The 12,887-nt window shown below is 34.7% G+C and overlaps 1 long non-coding RNA gene across 3 annotated transcripts; it reads right to left on the bottom strand.

The window, feature by feature from the left end:
- Positions 1-9,252: 9,252 nt before the first annotated feature.
- LOC128033769 (uncharacterized) lies at positions 9,253-11,946 on the bottom strand. Of its 3 annotated transcripts, XR_008189808.1 has the most exons (3): positions 10,971-11,569; positions 10,778-10,848; positions 9,253-10,546 (listed from the first exon to the last, which is right to left on the bottom strand). It is a non-coding gene; the product is annotated as an uncharacterized LOC128033769 (long non-coding RNA). The 3 variants fall into 3 exon arrangements; XR_008189806.1 differs by having other exon boundaries at positions 10,778-11,946; XR_008189807.1 differs by having other exon boundaries at positions 10,621-11,946.
- Between the last annotated feature and the right edge of the window lie 941 nt (positions 11,947-12,887).

The raw sequence follows: 12,887 nt of genomic DNA on the forward strand, positions 1-12,887 counted from the left end.
TAAGATTCTAAACTTTCAGAACCCCAAGTAGCTCACTAATCTGACCACTTAATTCATCATCCACTCCTTTAGAAAAGAAAATTTTCCTCTTCCGAGCGCTAATTCTCAGTCCAGCAAATCCACAGAATTGTGCTAATATATTATTGATTAACTGTGATTGCTTCAAATCCACTTTGCAAAAAGTAACCAAATCATCTGCAAAGAAAAGGTGAGAGAAAATAGGTCCTAATATATATAATTGAATAGGGGACTAGTTATTAGAGCCTATTTCAAAACGAATGATGTATCCAAGCCATTTCATGTATAGCATAAAAGGATACGGTGATAAAGTACACCCCTGTCTAATCCCTCTAGCCAACTTAAATTTCAAAGTAGGAATTTCATTCTAAATAATCTATATAGTGAAAAAGAAATAGCAAACATAATCACTCTCTAGAGAAAACCAGGTACACCTGTAGCTTGAAGGGAAGTATCGACAAACTCCTAGCTCACTCTATCGTAAGCTTTCTCCAAATCAATCTCATTCGTCATCCATTTTCTACCATTGTGTTTTCCTTTCACGGAGTGAATTACTTCCTACACTACAAGTATATTATCCATGATATTACACCCTCTAGTGAACCCTGTCTACTCCTACATAATAAAATTAGGAAAATCTATCTTGAAATGATTAGCAGTAACATTTATAACCAATTTGTAGAGAACGGAGCACAGATTGATTGGTCGAAATTCAGAAAAGCTTCCAAGATTTGCTAACTTGGGAATGAGAACTATCAAAGTATTATTCAGGTCTAGATTAATGGCTTTAGCTGCAAACACCACTTTGACCCACTCACAAACATCATTACCAACAATATCCCATTGATTTTGAAAGAATAAAACATGGAATTTATCACTTCCTGTGGCCTTCAAAGGCACTATGTCAAAGAAAGCCAACTTAATTTCTTCATTCGTGACAGCCTTATCCAAAAAAAAGTCTGAAGAGTTAAGGCGAGGAAAAATGCCAGATGGAGGCTTATTCATGCGTTCCAAAACTTCTCCATAAAGTTTTTTAAAGAAGCTAACCGTCTTGGCTTGAAGAATATCCTGATCAAAGACCATTCACCATTACCAAACCTTAGAGCAATAATATGATTAAACTTCCTCCTCTGAATTGTGTGACTATGAAAAATTTTAGTGTTACAATCACCAAAATTAAGTAAACCACACCTAGCTTTTTGCTTCCACAATAACTCCTCATGATTAAGAACACTCTCCAAATCCTCTCGTACTTCCATTTCAAGCTGAAATAAGTGAGCAAAACCCAATCGTTCCATTGGCTATTGAATATTTGAAAGTGAATTCACAAATTGCTTCTTTCGAGTACCAATATAGCCATAAATAGATTTGTTTCAATACTTAATACAAAAGGTAAAATGAGATAATGATTCAGCCATATTACCTGAATAACTCAACTTACCTTTAACAAAATTTGTGAAATTGGGATGCTTCATCCACCCAACTAGAAACTGGAAGGGCCTACCTTTGTCAAAATTAAATTTTGGCCTCATTAAGAGGAGAAGAGGCCTGTGATCATACTTGAACCTCGGAAGATGAGAACCTAAAAAATTTGGAAAGGCTAATACTCACACATCATTAGCTAGCGCCCTATCTAACCTCTCAAACACCCCACCTCAATGCCAAGTGAAGGATGGCCCTGTAAAACCCAAGTCTTACAACTTATTAGATTAAACAAAGAAACACACCTATGATAAGGTCATTGGACGAGCATTGTGTAGTTACTTTCATAATGGTATATCGTTGAGGAGAGCTCGATCACGATACTATAGTAGAATGACTTCGTGACTAAATAAGTTTATAATTAATAGGCGAAAAGCCAGAACTTAATTATAAATCATTTGAGCCTCAACTACATATGTTCAATTGATCCATTTGCTAGCTCATTGAAACCAGAAATGAATTGTGTGTTTGAATAGAAATGAAGAAAATGAATACAAAAAGAGAAATGGGAAACATTCAAGAATCATTATGGTTTTATCCGAAATGAAGAAATGGAATCATTTGAAAATGAATGTAGGTTTCCAAAAATGGAAATGGAAACCTGTCATCCTATATAGGATTACTTCAAAATGATGGAAGAATGAGTTTACGTTTTTTTTACTGTTTTGAAGCCTAAAAATAAAAATAAATCATTTGGTCATAGTGAACATGTTAAGTTGCTCACCCTTCTCCTACTCTAGGTAGGATGTTTTTCTATTTAAAATAAACATTTACAACTCTACAAGGGTTCTACCTTCTCTTCCTATAAATAAATGACATCGGTAAAACTATTAACACAACTAAGAGAGATAGTTATTCTACAAAAAAAATAGAGAGAATTTATTCTCAACTATTACATATATTTTTCTGAAATAACAATTCTATTGGTTTCTATTAAGAAGAGAAAATTTTCATTTTTACCCCAAAAAAAAAGAAAACTTTTTCTAGTTCTATGTTTTGACTCATTTGGTTCGAGTCTACACTCAAAGTAGTTCGTGGTATGAGAATAGAGGAGGAGATCATTTGGTTGAAAGCCAAGAACAACGAATGTCCGCTAAGCCGAAAACACATGTACTAATTCAATTAAGGTTTTTTGCTATAAATATCACAAATCGAGTTAATTTTCAAAATTTTAATTTTCCACTATGCAAAAAACCATTTTCAAATCGAGTTTTTTCCAACAATTGATATCAAGGGCTAGGTTGTGATATGTTTATGGTGTAAACCGAGACCGAACCTCTCTTTTCATCTTGTTTGATTAATATTTGATAAGATTTGATATTCTTGTATTTATTCACATGTTTAGGGGAATGTATGTGAATGAATACATTATTATATTTTTTTATACAATATTATTTTCTGCCAAGGTTGTTGTTCTTAAGAAATAGACCGTGGACTTTCATATCCACGTAAGATTATTTTTTATTTATAGAAATCTTGTGAAACGAAAACGGATATAGGACTTAAATGTAACTTTTTCAAAAGGAGTCTATGACGAGGAGAAGACGGAGTAATGGTGGTTGAAAACACAAGGAATGCCTTACGGTGAAAAACTAAGTAATTTTTTAGTTTTTCATTTGTTTTCTAAAAATGAAACCATAGAAACCTTGGCTGAAAATTTTATTTTATTACTCATCCCTTTATATATATGTTTAATAATTATTTATGATATAATTGTTTTGCTCTATTCACTTCTTTAGGTTATTCGATTACTATGAGAAATGTGGTAATGAGAAGGTGCATGTCTAGGATTGGCTCTGGAAAGGAAAGGTTTGGTTTTTAAGTGGTAAAATATGAGTCACCTCTCTTTCCTGGGAACCTACCTGGTGCACGAGTCACATTCACTTCTTCGATTTTTCCCTAAAACAAAAACTGTGAAGAATCAAAATTATTTGATTGACTCTTGTAAATGAATGAATGTGAATATTATAAAATTGTCAAAGTATGTCATGTATACATGAGATAACCATGTCATATAATTTAGGAAAGAATGTCACATGCACTTGTCATGCATATATTGATCATACATGATTGAAACTGAAAATTAAAAACCTTGCATGTTTTTAAAATAATGAGTGGAAGAATGTCCCTAAATACGACCTAAAACCTCCATCAATGGTCTCTTATGATGGCATGAAATGGACCTGCCCCATGGTAGATGTTGTCATGTGGATTTCACTGAGGAGACTTCCTGAAAGTAAGCATAATTTTCTTATGATCATATGATAGTTGGAAACCCCTATGGTAGGTATTATCATGCAATACATTAAGAAAATTCTATCTTCAAAAAAGGACAACTAGTCAAAGCATATTACTCGATGAGATTATCCTACGATGACTCATTTGTGGTGCATGATGCGATAGATGTTGAGTTGATGGTTATACACTAAAGATATTCTAGTTAAGTAACTCCTCAAAGAGTTCTACTTAAGTTAGAATATAGGTCAAACATTACACGATTATTAGTACGTGTGAATACCTAAGGAATTAGGTTCATGTACTAATTGGATGGAAATCTATGTATTTACTAGTTCATCATGATCACCCCATAATGGCTTGATTCAATGGGTGTCGGAATTATCATTGCAACGACTTACAAATGTTTTCAAGGTTTAATGTAAGACACATGCATCATCTTAATGAATATCGTAATATTGCAAAACATTTTCAAACATTTTCTTAATACAAATATATTATTATATAAATATTTTCTTTTCAGTTCGAAAATGGTACCAACTCCCTTATTGAACATACTAATTGAAAATCAATTAAACGGAAATAACTATAAGGAATGGAAAAGGAACCTGATAATTGTCATGAGTTGTGAGAAACATAAACTGTTCTTGATAATAAGTGCCCACCGGCCACTCAAGCTAAGGCTAGAAAACGCTAGGAAGAGTCTAATGAGATAGCTCGTTGTTATATGCTGGCAAGCATGATCAGTACTTTATATGAAAAACTGGAGAGTTGTAAGACTGCTAAAGTGATTCTAGATAAGCTAGAAGACATGTTCGAAAGCCAAGCTGTCTCGGCTCGATAGTCTGCCATAACTAGCTTGATAAATTCCAAGCAAAAGCCTGACACTCTGGTCAAAGACCATATGATCACTCTTACGGGCTACTTTGTCGAGGCTACAGACAATAAGTTCAATCTAGACCAAAACACTCAAATTGATATGGTGTTCAAAAGCTTATCAAAGGATTTTGCTAGTTTTTGTGTCGCATATAACCTTGGAAAAAAAACCTGACACTTGCACAACACATGAAGGAGTTACAATCTTATAAGTTAATATTAAATAGCGATCAGCTAGTCCGAAAAGCAAAAGCGAATATAGTTGTTGCTTATTCACCAAAAGGGAAGGGAAAGCGCACTAAGAAATGCAAGGCTAAGATCTTTGGGCCATAACAAGTGGAAAGGAAGAGAAAAACTTATCAAAGTTTAAATGATTCTTCTACAGTAAAAATTGGCACTTAAAGGCAAACTGTAAAGAGTGGAAGGAATACCCAGCTACCAAAGGCAATGGTATGGAGCTCTTAAATATAGAAGTTTTTTTAGTGGAAACCTCAATAGACAATTGGGTCACTGATTCAGGAGCCACTAATCATGTTTGTGTTTCTCTACAAGGGTTCGAAAAGACGATAGATCTGAAAGATAAGAGTTTATCGTTGTGGACTAGGAACAGGACAAGTGTGGCAGCTGAAGTAGAGGGAGATGTACATCTTTATTTTGATAATGTAGGAAGATTTTTTTTAAAAACATTTTCTATGTACCAAGTTTCAAAAGAAACTTAATTTCTGTTACATGTATATAAAATACGGCTTGATCGTAACTTTTAATAATGGAATTGAAATATTTAGAAATTACAATCTTATTTGTAATGGATGGATGTCAAATAATCTCTATTTTATCAAACCAAAGATGTACACACTGTTTGAGACTGAAATATCGAATAAAATACTTAAAATTTCTCACTCTAATGATACATAACTTTGGCATTTGAGACTTAGTCATATTAACCAAGAAAGAATCACTAGACTTGTGAAAATGGCATCTTAAGTTCACTTAAAGAAGATGATCTTCCATAATGTGAATCTTGCTTGGAAGGTAAGATGACTAAGCAGTCTTTTGATGCAAAAGGAACAAGGGCTGAAAAACTCCTAAAACTTCTACACACTAACGTATGTGGCCCCATAAGCGATAGTGCAAAAGGTGATTACGAATATTATGTAACATTTATTGATGACTATTCTAGATATGGGTATGTATACCTGATACACTGCAAGAGTGAAACATTTGATAAATTCAAAGAGTTTAGAGCGGAAGTGGAGAAACAACTAGGTTTACCCATAATGGCATTTCGATTTGGTCAAGGTGAGGAATAGTTATTTGGTAAGTTCTTAGGGTACATCATAGAGAATGGGATTCTATCCCAATTAATCGCGCCAGACACTCCATAATAGAACGGCGTGGCAGAGAAAAGAAACCAAACGTTATTAGACATGGTACATTGATGTTAAGTAATTTGAAGATACTAATATCTTTATAGGGATATGTGGCACAAATGACTTATTATATTATGAATGGTGTGCCAACTAATAAAGTATCAAAAACTCCATACGAATTGTGACATGGTAGGAAGCCAAGTATAAAACATTTAGGATTTGGAGATGCACAACCCACGTATTGGATAAAGATGCGAGGATGTTGGAATCACGGATCGGATTGAGTATGTTTTTCGGATATCTAAAGGGAATAAAGGGTGGTTTGTTTTATATCCCGAAAGAGTAAACTATTATAGTGTCAACTCTTGCTATTTTCCTTAAATAAAGTTAAATTAATGAATTCAAACCTCGGAGTAGAAAGGGTACTCAAAGAGCTTTTGGACATATACAAAACCCTACGAAAATGGTTCCAAAATCAACTCCTAATAGTAGACCTACAAACGATCAATAGCATAGGGAACTTCGTCGCAGTGGGAGGGTCTCTCGTAGGCCTGAGTTCTTCCAATCTAGCAGAAGTGTTTTTAACACTAAGCCTGTCAAATAAGAAGATGGTGACCCACTCACATATGATGAAGCAATGCAGAGTGCTGATTCCAAACTCTGGCTATGAAAGTTGATATGGACTTTATGAATTCCAACTTAATGTGGGCACTTGTAGACTTACCGAAAAGGATAAAACCCATAGGGTTTAAGTGGATCTACAAGAGGAAAATAAAATGCGAATCGAAAAATGGAAACTTATAAGGCTAGACTTGTAGCAAAATATTATACTCAGAAAGAAGGTATCGATTATGAAGAAACCTTCTCTCCAGTTGTCATGCTCAAGTCAATCCGCATATTACCATCCATTACGGCAAATCTCAATTATGAGATCTAGTAAATGGATGTCAAGATAGCATTTTTGAAAAGCTATCTTGAAAAGAGAATCTACATTATGCAACCTACTAGATATATAACTAAAGGAAACGAGCATAAATTTTACAAATTGTTTAGATCCGTGTATAGACTTAAGCAAGCATCCCGCTCATGGAATCAAATATTTGATTGAACGATCAAGAATTTTAGATTGGAGCAAAACAGAAATGAACCTTGTGTTTACAAATGTTTAGGGGATGGAAATGTGGTCTTTCTTGATCTATATGTCGATTACATTCTACTGATTGGAAATGATGTTAGGATATTGTTATTGGTTAAATAGTGGTTAACCCAACAGTTTAGGATGAAGGACTTAAGATAAGCTAATTTTGTTCTAGGTATTTGAATCTTAAGGGGTCGAAAGAATAAAGTGATGGTATTATCTCAAGCTTCATACATAAACAAGATATTGAAGCGTTATGCAATAACCGATTCAAAAAAGGGAAATTAACCCTCCATATCGGAATTTCATCTCTTCAGAGGATTGCCCTAATACAGCAAAAGAAATAAAGAACATAAGAAAGGTTCCTTATTCTTCGACGATAGAAAGTCTCATGTATACTATGTTATGCACACGCCCAGATATCTATTTTGTAGTGGGGTTGGTAAGTCGATATCAGGTGAATCCTAGACCAAGGCACTCACAAGCAGATAAGCATATACTCAAGTATGTACGAAGAACGAGGGATTATATGCTTGTATATTCTGAAGGAGATCTTAATCCTATTAAATATACTGATTTTAACTTCCAAACATGTCGAGATTCGAGGAAATCGATAGTGGGTTATGTTTTTGTCCTAAGCAACAGGTCCATTGTGTGGAGAAGTGTAAAGTAGACTTGTACTACTGACTCTACTATAAAGGCCAAATACGAGGTATAGAAAAGCTATAGCAATAGTGAATTAAATAAAATTATTCATGAATTAAATTAATATAATTTGTATAATTGTCCTTACATAGTTTTTGCACGCAACGCAAAATAGAAGCAAATGTTGCTAATTGGTTGTCTAAATATTTAACTAATTCTAAGTGATATTACATGGTCGGATCGTAGTACAAAAAAATAGCTTGTAATAGTAGACAAACCTAAATATGTCCTTAGTCTAATCAGAAATAAGAAAATTGATTGAAAGATTAATATGTCGTCTATCAAGTCTGATTGGGGAGATGCCTTGTCTTGGGCATCGGAGTAGATAACTCCTAGAAGATAGAGACATAGATGTGATTGACTGGACTGATAGTAAATCAGACAAGACCCAAGCAGAATAGATCCTAAATCATTTTATGGATTTATTCAATTATGACTTTCATAGTGTGACATACCTAAATCTGGAGTGGATGGCATACTATGTATGCGTAAAAGCTTGAGTTCAAATAGATAAGGAACCGAAAGCTGGTGTGTTGGGTGTACGACTTCTGTAATATGTAGTGTCATTCACAATAGTAGAGCTACTATTTGTTCTCAACTTTTGAGCTACAAAGACAACTTTTGAGAGATTGTTATTTTGCAGAAAAATAGAGAAAATTTGTTCTCAACTTATAAATATATTTTTCAAAATAAAAATTTTATCGGTTTTTGTCGCATGTGAAATGACATGCGAATTGTGAAAGTATACACGTCGGATCAAGTAATAAAGTGATAAGTGAGATCGTCTCCATAGGGATCGGATTAGGTATACAAATGGTCAAGTTATTATGATAAAGTTAGATTAATGTTATAGCAAAATAATAATAAGAATGCAATGGTAAGCAAAAGGAATATTAATGTGCACAATATGTGTAACTGATGAATAATTGAAAATGCAATGGCAATGCAAGAGTAAAAATGTAATGGCAATTAAGAAAATGATTATATGAATAATATGTAACTGAACAAGTAAACAACTAACAATGCGATGGAAAAGATACTACGGCAAGGGATAAGGGATATACGATGTTGGTATGGAAGGTTGGAATTACTAAGAATCTACCCTTACTATCAGAAATACCTCAGCAAAATCATAATCAATCTACTGCTCGTAAGAGTTCTAAAGTGGTCTTCTTCTTTCGAGTGCAGAAACTTCAAGTTACCTTACCCGTGTCTATAGGCCTTTAATACGATACCCTGCATTGTTTCCTTCTATATGAACGCTGCTCTATGTCTAGAGTCTACTACAAGTATCTGTCGAGTACTTACTCATATCAATCAATTTTGGTCCAACTAATCCAACCTTTTTAGAATTAACTTAGTTTATAGGCATGTTGCATAGTCTTCTATGTCTAGGGATTGCACGCATACAATTTAAAAATAAAAAAATTGAATGAAATTGTAAATTAATTCAGATCTATGCTTCAACCATTAAAGAAAACAAATGATTCATCATGTAATCCCAACCCTATGAGATTTAGCTCATAGGTTGGCAAATAAAATTCAAAACCAAAATATCATTCAACATTGTTTTCATCAAATCAATTCACAGAGAAATAGTTAAGAAATAAGAGAAGAACGACAGGAAGATAGCTTTCACGTGTCCAGTTCACACTCCAACGACACAGTGTCCTGTGATGGTTGAGAGGGACTGTCTTCGTCTTCCTCTTTCCGTCTCTACTCAAATGCTACCCTCTAGTTTCGCTTATGGATCTTCACCCTTGTTCGTCCTTTAGGGTTTTCTCCTTTTGCTTTTTATAACTTTTTTTCCAACAACCCATGTTTATCTTCTCTACTTTTCAAGTTTTTTTCTAGGATAAAAACCAACATCCGAAGATTATCTTCTCCTCTATTTTAGGCAGATTTTTCGATACAAGTACAGTTGGGCTAAAACTAGTATGAGTTGAGTGTTGACTCGGTCTTCTTGGAATTTCCACGACATTCGTGTTGGAAAACTATCCAACCTTTTGCCACGACAAACCTTCATTCCTTTATTACTTTTTCCGTATCCTGCACCTGCCAATCATAACACAACCCTTCCACATGCAATTAGAAGTAACAAATATTAATATTAAAGCACCATCTAAGCTTCTTATGTAATGTTCTAAAAATGCTAAAATAATATTCTAAAATGCAACTAAGTTCACTTAAGTACAGACAATTGACCCAGTCTAAAGGCATTAATTATAACTCTTTTCAAGAGTTATCAGTTTCTATTAAAGAAGAGAGAATTTTTGTTTTCACCCCAAAAGAAAAACTTCTTCTAGTTTTATGTTTTGATTCAATTGGTTCGAGCCCACACTTGAAGTAGTTAGTGGTATGAGAATAACAAAAAAGATTGTTTGGTTAAAAGCCGAAAAACATCAAGTATCCACTTTCCAAAAACATAAGTACAATTTCGGTGTAACGTTTATTGCTATAAATATCATAAATCAAGTCATTTTTCAAAATTTTTATTTTTTCATGTGCAAGAAAATCATTTTCAAATAGAATTTTTCCAACATGAAAAATTTCAAATCATCCCAAAGGAGCTTCCGCTTCTGCCTATCCAGGCTACCATACACAAATGAGATATAAATAATATTGAAAGGGACATTACTGAGCACTCGAACAAAACTGAATTAAGGATGGTTCTGAATCACCTCTACCCGAATAGTATCCTTCCAACCAAGCCAAATACCACCTGAGAAACCAATAGCTTCAACTCAATGAGAGTAATGAAAACCCAAAGTGGCAATGACATTATCATTTTTTTACCATTGATTCTAGGCTTCAATAAGCACACAATATCTGGTCTATACTCCAAACTATATTCCATGAAAACTCTACCAAATTTGGCATTAGCACATCTGTGATAGTTCTACGAGAAAATGGTTAAATTCAAATCCATAAAAACGGGAAAAGAGAGATGAACCTCACTGTCTAGGATTCTTTAGACTAACATTTTGTTCCCCACCCCAGTTGAATTACTTGTACCAACATCCACTGCAGATTGAGAAGCAAAAAATTCAGCCATAGTATTCAAAGATTCAGATAATGGAGCGCACGGGCTACCAGATGTCTTCAAATGACTCCCTTGATAATGAATTATTTTATATAATTTTTACCGTGTCGACCAACCCCCGATTTTTCCCTCGAACCATGCCCAGAACTCCGAAAAGAATCCTTACCTGATCCCATCATCGACTCTCCATCTATCGAATCACAAATATTTGGTTTTTTTTGTGTTTTCCTTAAAGATAATTGAAGTGTGTTTCCCAATGTCAATACCACCCTCTAAAATCTAAACCACAAACTCTACCGGCCCCTCAAAAGTAAGATTAAAATGAGTTGTCCTCAATTGAATACTAGAAATCAAACTAACTCCAGCTCTCACTATCGGAGCATCACCAACCGCACTGGGTAATTCTTCCCCAACGATTTCCTCAACACCCACTAGCTGGGCTTAATGACTCCTACCAGCCTTCACAACTTAATCCAACAAAGATGGATTCTCTCCCTTAAGAGCAGCACTCAACCCAGAATTTTGGCCTGGTTGTTTGTCTAAAAAATTGTTACCATGTAGCGTGTCCTTCCCTCGTTTACTCATCAAAGTTCTGACCCCTTTTGGTCCTAAAGACCTAATAACAACACGGTCTAATTTCTCTAATTGTCCTGATGGGCCAGCTGCACCGTTATGGCTCAATGTATTAAACTTCCTAATTTGGCCCCCACAACCCTCACTGCCCAGTTTTCCCAAAATAAAACCCTCTCCTTATGAGCCTTTTGCTAGGGTTTCTTTCCCTTTACATCTAGTGCCCCTCAATCTCTTGTCACCATCCACAGTCTCATACATTTCCTTACCTAAAGAAATTAAAACATTAAATTTAGATCCTTCAGATTTACTCACTGGATTTCTGACACCAACCATCCTACTGTCCTTCATTTTACGTCGTGGGCTTCGCTCCACAAGCATCCACGGCCCATATGACCCCCTTGTCTCACCTGAACCCTCATCAACCATCATTGAATTCACCGAAATTGAAACAGACGATGAAGCCTACATCCCAACATTAGTCTCGAGTATTCAATTCGAGCAAGCTTCTTTCGTATGCCCCTATCTACCACATCCAAAACAAACCATCAGTAAAAATTCATATTCAACTCTCTATAAAATGTTGTTAATCAAAACTTAGAAAACTAAAGGCTTGTCCAAACTTACGTATATGGCCATACGAGCAAAACGCCCTCTCCCCCTACTATCAGTGTTCATATCCAGTTTTGCAACCTACCCAAATATTCCCCCAATTTCTAGTAGGATCTCCATTTTATACATATAACCCAGTAAATCGGGAAGCTTGATCCACACCATGACCACACTCAAAAATAGTTGTGCAAGGTTAAAACTCATCGTCCAAGGTTGCACCATTAGATATTGTCCATAAATAATCCAATGGCCTTTAAAGAGAACTTTATCTGAATCACTCTTGCTTTGAAACTTGGCCAAAAAGTACCCGTTTTCTATGTCCATTAATTGAAATGGTAAAGCAGGTTTCCAAAGGCTATTGATTTTGTTTTGCAATGACGACTATCTTATATTATGTCCCATGAGCTTTAAAACAACTGTAGTGCCCATATCTTTAATCAGAATCTATTGAATCCTTTCAGAAAATTCAATGAAAAAGATACCATTAACAAACAATTTCTTGATATCCCCTTCCAACAGATCTAAATTTTCATCTACATCAGCACCAAAAGGAGCAACTGATCTCCTTGAATCTGGGTTTGAATTGCCTACAAGCAAATCTTTCCAAGAGACTGAAGATATGGTAGTCCGATCCACTAGTGAATCTCTATCAGAGCCCTCGACTTTATCCTTAAATTGAACTTTCTTGGTGCTTCCACAGAGGAATCGTCAGACCCAACACCTTCGCAGAGAGAAGTAACCATTATATTTAATATTAAAATTATTAAGTTTAGTTTATTGAACCAATAGATCCAAAACTTTTATAAGCTTAATGTTTATTTAGTGTCCATTGTGGTCG

Source organism: Gossypium raimondii, chromosome 10, assembly GCF_025698545.1.
Source record: "Gossypium raimondii isolate GPD5lz chromosome 10, ASM2569854v1, whole genome shotgun sequence".
Taxonomy (NCBI): Eukaryota; Viridiplantae; Streptophyta; class Magnoliopsida; order Malvales; family Malvaceae; genus Gossypium; species Gossypium raimondii.